This window comes from Rattus norvegicus, chromosome 3 (assembly GCF_036323735.1).
Source record: "Rattus norvegicus strain BN/NHsdMcwi chromosome 3, GRCr8, whole genome shotgun sequence".
Classification (NCBI taxonomy): Eukaryota; Metazoa; Chordata; class Mammalia; order Rodentia; family Muridae; genus Rattus; species Rattus norvegicus.
In genome coordinates this window covers 89,143,851-89,151,419 of record NC_086021.1, presented here as the reverse complement: position 1 = coordinate 89,151,419, position 7,569 = coordinate 89,143,851, and positions in this window count along the sequence as shown.

Genomic DNA, 7,569 nt, shown 5'->3' with positions numbered 1-7,569 from the left:
GAACTGCGCGTGCGCTCCGGCTGCGCCGGGCCAGGAGGGGGCGTAGATGAGACATAAGAACGGGAAAAGGGAGAGCGAGTGACGCCTGTTGGGGGCCTTTGAGACTTGCTGGGTTCGGTCCTTCACTGGCGCCTCGTTTGTTGCCCTGTCTCCTCACTTTAACAGACCCCTAGAGTAGAGAGTTTTAGGTCTAGTTAGTACTGGACAGTACCATCTTGGGTAATTACGTAGCGGCTGCATCAATTATGAGCTATTTTCTTGTCCTCTGGAAGGGCAGGGTTGGAATGCAGCACCTTCAATATGAAGCAGTGTAAAGAAAGATTCATTTGGAGATCGTCAGAGGCGGAGTTCTAGTGGGTGGGACCCTTAATCTCTCTTGAAGTCCTGTACTAATTTTAGGGGAATGCCTTAACGATTCTGGAAAATCTCTATTTTAACTATGCCAAAGTAGCCTAACAGTGTGGGTTAGTTTAAGTGCTTGGTAAATTCCGTAAGGACTTGACACATTACACACACGATTCCACTCACTATATCTACACTGAGGTATGAATGGTTAACTATTATCACTGTTTGAGGTGAAACGCAGAAGGTGGCTAAATTTAAAGTCCGAGACAAGAATTTCAGCCTGGACAATCTTGATTCGGGGCTGGTGTTTATATTGTAGACTAATCCAAGAGTATGGCTACTTGATATGCAAATGAATCTATTAATATTTGTGCAACCAAATACAGACTTAAAAAAATGTACGAGTGGCTGTTCTTTTGCGTGGTTACGGTTTTATCTACATTGATTAGCAGAAGAATCATCCTTCCAAAGAAGAGTTACTAGTTTTTCAACAAATTCATAAGGAGAAACTGCTTACTTTGGGTAGGTGTTGGCACAACACTATAGCCCCCATGAGGAAGTAGAGAGTGGAGGCAATGGAAGCAAAGAAGAGACACTTAGGGACGGGGACCCAATATTCCTTTCAAGGGCTTTCCTTTCCCCAGTGACCTGACCTGACTTCCCTTCACCTTTTATGTGTCCCCCTCCCCACCTCCAGGAGTGTCACCCAATGCAACAGGGGCCTTTGTGGGGTACTGTGACAGTTTGCTTTTCTGTATTTATTCTTCAGAAGTTGAATAAGACTTCCTGTAACAGTAGAATGTAGAAATCTTAATTTCTTCTTTTTAGTGATTCATTTAATACCTCTAATTTTAAAGGATTTTTTATGGCAGTCATAAGTATAGGAAAGTTGTAAACAATCTAGAATCTCTCAGTCAGAGCTGAAGAATCATAGTTCACTAGTGTCTCTTGTTCTTGGTTTCTAACTAAACCTATCTTATGCTAATGCTAGACTGCATCATAACCAATGTTCCCAACACATTCTCTGATATGGAAATTAGAGCTGTTTTTAGTTGTCCATAACCAAAAACTGTTTTGGACTGAATTGTGTTTCCAAAATTCACAACCTCTACTACTTTAGAATGTAACTAACTACATTTGTAGATAAAGGAGATAGTTAAATTAAAATGAAATTTTCAGTGTAGACCCTAATCCAATACAAATCTCCATGTAAAATCTTATAAAAAAGGAAAAACTGAATTTGAAATTTTTTTGAGACAGGGTCTCCTTAAGTTGTTCACTTTGGCCTTGGACTTCTAGTCTGGGCTGGCTTTGAACTTGCCATTCTCCCATTGAGCCTCCCAAATAGCTGGGATTACAGATTTGTGTAACAAGCCCTCGTATAAGAGAGAATCTATATTGTATACAGAAGCAAGAAAGACCACAGGAAGACATGGCTGGAAGGTGGCTATCTGAGTCAAGGAGGCCTTTGAAGAAAGCAAACACAGGGACAGGACAGAGTCTAGCAAGCTAAAGCTTTGTGTTTCATTTCTAGTAGCATACAAACCAGGCATGGTGGCACAAGCATGTACTCTCAGCACCTGGGAAGCAGAGACAGAACAATCATAAGTTTAAGGCTATCTTTGGCCACAGTAAGTTCAAGGCCAGCCTGGGTTACACAGTACCTTACTCTTTATCTATAGCCTCCATCTCGTTTAAGTACCAAATCTGCAGTACTCTGTTATGGAAACCCAAGCAAAGTAACACTCTGGTAAGGGTTAGGTCTAGAGTATACATATTGCTATTGTGGTGAGCAGAAGCTATTTCATTGTAATTCTTTTGATAAAAATAAGACTAACTTAACTGGCCATCTAAATTGCTGACTCATCTCCCCAGTTAGCATGGTACCTACTAGAAGTGTTTTTAATTTAAATGTTTAATGCTTCAAAATCCTCTGACATTCAGACAGCCTCCTTCAAGACATTTTCCCCTCCAAAATAAACTATGACAAAAGACTTGCCAGTAGAGCATGTAAAATCTCTTTTAACTTGTCAGTTTGAGTTTCTGTGCTGTAACCCTTCACTGCAATCTACACTGACATAACATTTTTTTAAGTGGATAACTTATCTGTTTCTATTTTAAATACTTCTTGCTACCATTATCATAGCTATTATGGCATTTGTCAAGAAATCGAGATGTACAGTTTCCAAATATTTTTTTGCTTCAGTGAAGCCTGCACCATTTTTCATGATCCCCATCAATCATGTCTGTTCCCTAGTAATAGCTTTCTGATGCTTCCCCGTGTTCTCTTGAATTCAGTGCTGGGAGTTTGCACTTTCTCTGCACAGAAGTGAATGATTTTTAGTTTCTATTACTTCAATTGATATTCCTCATTTGAGGCCAACTTTTCCTATTTTCCACCTTCAAATACCACCCATTACTGTATCATGCCTTAGAGCTTTCTCAAGGTCTTACATATATGATCACACAAACAAAAAAAAAAGTTAAGGGAAAAAATCTCTATTCCATATAAGTGCCACAACTAGAAGTGTTAGTGAGCTGTTTTTTTTTTTTCAACTTCCAATTTAGTCAAATCATAGCCACCCCCCTCCTCCTGCAGTTCTGGGTAGAATTGGAGGCCTTACACGTGGTGAACAAGTGGTTTATCCTGAGCCACACTGTTCTCCCCCTCAGTATAACTCAGATGTCTGCTTTCAGACTCATGATCTTATTTCAGGGCTGAATTTTTTGCTTGGACTATTTTGAGGAGGCTCTTACTTTATCATTTTCCGATTTCTTCACCAGTACTTCGATTACTATCAAAGTAAGTCCTCTGATACAACTTTGATGGTGTGCCTGCATTACTTAAATTTTTTTCTTTCTAACTGTATAGGAATGGTTTTATCACAGGTTTTAATTTTTCCGATAAACTTAAGATTTTTATATTACATTGATGATCATCTTGTTCTTATTTTTCCACAAAACCATGATTAATCACATCAATCAAGGATTGATAAGTGTGAGTCAGTGGTGTTAACAAGGAAGAGCTCATATGGAAGATCATATTATGAAAGCAGCAGGGGTTGGGGATTTAGCTCAGTGGTAGAGCGCTTGCCTAGCAAGCTCAAGGCCCTGGGTTCGGTCCCCAGCTCTGAAAAAAAGAAAAAAAAAAGAAAAAAAAGGAGAAAAAAAAGCAGCAAGTTAAATTATGGTAAGTAAGACATTGATGAATGATAATATCTACAGAATAATAGTATATACTGTACCTTGTCTCTTAGAGAGTCCTAAGTGTGTTTATAAGCATGAATCCCAGTCTTTGGGACACACTGGCAGGAGGATCTCTTGAGTTCAAGGCCACCTGGTCTACATAACAAGTTCCAGGAGAGCAAGGACTGTATAGAGGTACCCTGTCTCAAAACAACACCACCACCTACAAAAATCCAAACCAAACCAAACAAAAGAAACAACAACAAGGGCTGGAGAGATGGCTCAGCGGTTAAGAGCACTGACTGCTCTTCCAGAGGTCCTGAGTTCAATTCCCAGCAACCACATGGTGGCTTACAATCATCTGAAATGGGATCTGATGCCCTCTTCTGGTGTGCCTGACAGGTAGAGTGTACTCATATAAATAATAAATAAATGTTTAAAAAAAAAAGAAACAACAACAAAATGAATGATGCTGGGACAGAGCAATGGTTCAGATATTAATAGCCAGTCTCACAGACTTTGTATATAATAAAAATGAATAGGGCTGAGAATCCTTCTTCACTTGTCCTCCAGTGATATATTTAATTTTATATTTAGTTTCATTATTGGAGATGAATTTAATAAAAGCCTCCGTGCCGAGATGGCATGAGCACCCAGAATTTAGAATTTTTTAATAATCATGCGATACATAACTGTCACAACAAAATATTGCAATAGAGGGAGCTTTACAGGATAATAGTCTCCATGGTGATGCACACATAGGCTCCTTTTCTCCAGTTTTCTGATAGTATTATGGGATGTAGATTTGTAACGGTGTTTGAGGGATTGTGGAAAATGGGAATGGTCAATGTGGAACAGGTATTAATGTTACTAAATTATTTCCTTGTAAACTAGGTTTGAATGATACTTACTCCCCATAATGAGATGGTGTCCCAGTACATCCTCAAATCAGAAGACTGAAGAAAACTGGACCAATGATCTTACTGGCACTTGTATTTTTCCTATTCAATTGTAAAAAATGGGGCTGGAGAGATGGCTCAGCAGTTAGGAGCACTGACTGCTCTTCCAGAGGTCCTGAGTTTAAATCCCAACGACCACATGGTGACTCACAACCATCTGTAATAGGATCTGATGCCCTCTTCTGGTGTGTATGAAGACAGTGACAGTGTACTCATATACATAAAATAAATAAATCTTTTAAAAAAATAGAAAATGTGGCCTGACAAATGTATTCATGTGCTTTTTAATTGTGTGTGCGTGTGTGCGCGTGCACATGATCATGTGCCTGCAGTGAGAGGAAGACTTTGCGTCCCTTGATTAGACCTATAGGTGGATGCGAACTGCCCTACATGTGTAGTGGAACAACACTCTGGTCTTCTGCAAAAGCAACATGGGCTCATAATCACTAAGCCACATCTCTACCCCTGTTTTTCATATTCTCATGAGAAGGCTAAGATAGAAAATTTCAAATTGAAACAATCTTAAAATCTTTCAGATCATACAGGTGTCAGAGAAGTACCATCCGTGTATGAACAATATTGTGGGGCACAGGAAGTAAAAGGACTTTTCACCTAGTGAAATTAGCTCTTCAGAAAAGGGGTTATTCAAACTGGAAACAGGGAGTTTTCTAAACAGAGTGTTAGATCTTCAGGCAGGGGAAATAGCATGTACAACATGTATGTAAAGTGTGTGACAATTTCAGGTAATGACAGTGGTCTGCTAACAGTGTTGAGACAGTAATTGGAGATGCAGGTAAAACACATTAGGATAGATTTTTTTTGTTTGAGTCTTATATATGACCTTAAAGAGCTTGCACTTTAATATGAAGTTATTAGTGAGCCATTCAAGGCTTTTATAGAGATCTATGAGCTTAGATCCATATTTTAACCAAGATAAACCTGACAGGAGATAAATGAGACTGGTGAGAGAGTAGACAGAGAGATCAATTTTTATGTTGCTGCTGTACAGTAGGAGATGAACGACAGCCAGTTCAGACAGTAATGACTGAGATAAGGGACTCAATTGAGTTATCTAGGACATATAAATAATCAGAATAAATCCATACCAAAGGATGTGAAAGGCAAGAAGGACAGGTAGGAATTGAGAACCTGTTTGTGTCTGGATAACAGGGTTGAAGATTTAGAGTAAGAAGGGCAATGGAGGCAGGGCAAGAGGAAAATAAGAAATTAGTTTTAGACAAGCTGTCATGGCTTTCTGGGTAGAGATGTATGATAGGCAGTTGAAAATTTAAATATGGGTTCACAGAGAGAGGCTAGGGTAACAATAATTTTAGGTCCATCCATGATCTAGGTGTCAATAGAACTCCTAGGGGTAGTTAAGCTCACTCATGTGGGAGAGTGAATGATGTGAAATGAGAGAGCCAAGGTAGGATTCCCAAGTAACAGTAATATGCAAGGGATAGAACATGGAAGGATGTTGGGAGCTTGAAGGCCTTGTGCCCACAGCTCATCAGGGAATCCGAGAATGATGAACATTCAGGGTTGTCCTTTCAAAGGGAAGGACATATAATACGTTTTTCCAGAAGGCTGGGAACTAGAAGTGATTAATAGCTTGGTGATCTGCAATATCTGTTGGACCAGGCCCTATCAAGCTTCCCCAACCAGGACTAGAGACACATAATAATCTAAATGACCCTTACATGTATATCCAGGGGCTCCCTCAAACTCCCCCAAATGGGACAGAAGGCGGCTAATAGCCCAAGTAACCTATAGGCTATCTGCATGACCAAGACCAGGCAAGATCCTTTCTTAGGCCCTCAAGCTAGAACAGATAGTCTATGTCTAGAACCCATCTTCTTAGAAGAAATGACATATATTTATTAAGTTTTGATATAATTATTGCCTCCCTGTGCACTAGGGATTATGGAACACCAGAGTTTTTTTCCCCAAATTAAATTGTGTTTAAATATGCTGGCAATAAACTGTCTGGCACCAGACTCTCTAGAACAGTGATTCTCAACTTCCCTAATGCTGTGACCCTTTAATACAACTCCTTATGTTGTGGTGACCTACCCCAACCACAAAATTATTTTTTTTCTCTATGGATACCTGCTTTTATTTCACTGGTTATTAAGATTTTAAGGAACTGATTACCAAAGTCACATATAAAGGGCTTTTCCAGTTGTTAACAACAACAACAACAACAACAACAACAACAACAAAAACAACCCATATTTTTAAAAAAAGCAAACCCTATTCTTAAAAAAAAAGCTTTAAAATTTTTAAAGCGATACTTTTATGACAAAGATACTGATATAGTTCTGTTAGTGTGAGGGAAATGACAGCAGTTCACAATTTTAATGTGCATGAAATTCTGCTTGGATCTACAATACTCTTTTTCTGATATTTTGTTGCTTAAGAATTAGGAACAATCTTTTTTGTAAACTTTGTAACAAGCTAACAAAAAACCTTGCAGTTTTATTAAATTAATTTTTCTTTATGACTTTGCCTTATGAATAAATTCTAAAATGGAGGTTCTAGCATCTTGGTTTATCAGTGCATATTAGAAACCTACATTCTCAGCCAGCCCCCAACTCTACAGTAGAAAATTCTCAGACAAAAGCATCCTTAGTCTATAATTAACAAAGCTTGCCTACATTTTCTTTGCAGATGCCCACACGAAGATTGTCCACATAGCACTGAATGACGGTGCTGGTGTCCTGTTTCAAAACCTCCCGTGACTCCTCATGCTGTCGGAGAGCATTAAAGCTCACTAGCTCAATTCACAGGGCCTGCACTTAGTGTGTTTAGTGTCAAATTGGTTTATGGAACACATAGAGCTCGGCTACAGAATATTAGCATGCTGACTGGTGTCTTAGACGAGAAACACAAGTCAGAACCTGGGCATCAGACGAGAGCCGCTCGAGTTCCCACACGGATCCATCTGAAGATTCAGCTTGCCCATCAAGACAGTTTCATTTCTCAAATGAAATATGGCTGGGAGATTTATTAGAGGAGCGACCACATGATAAATGAGTTGTCTGTCATCTTTGCACCCTCACTCTATGGCAGTTGAATG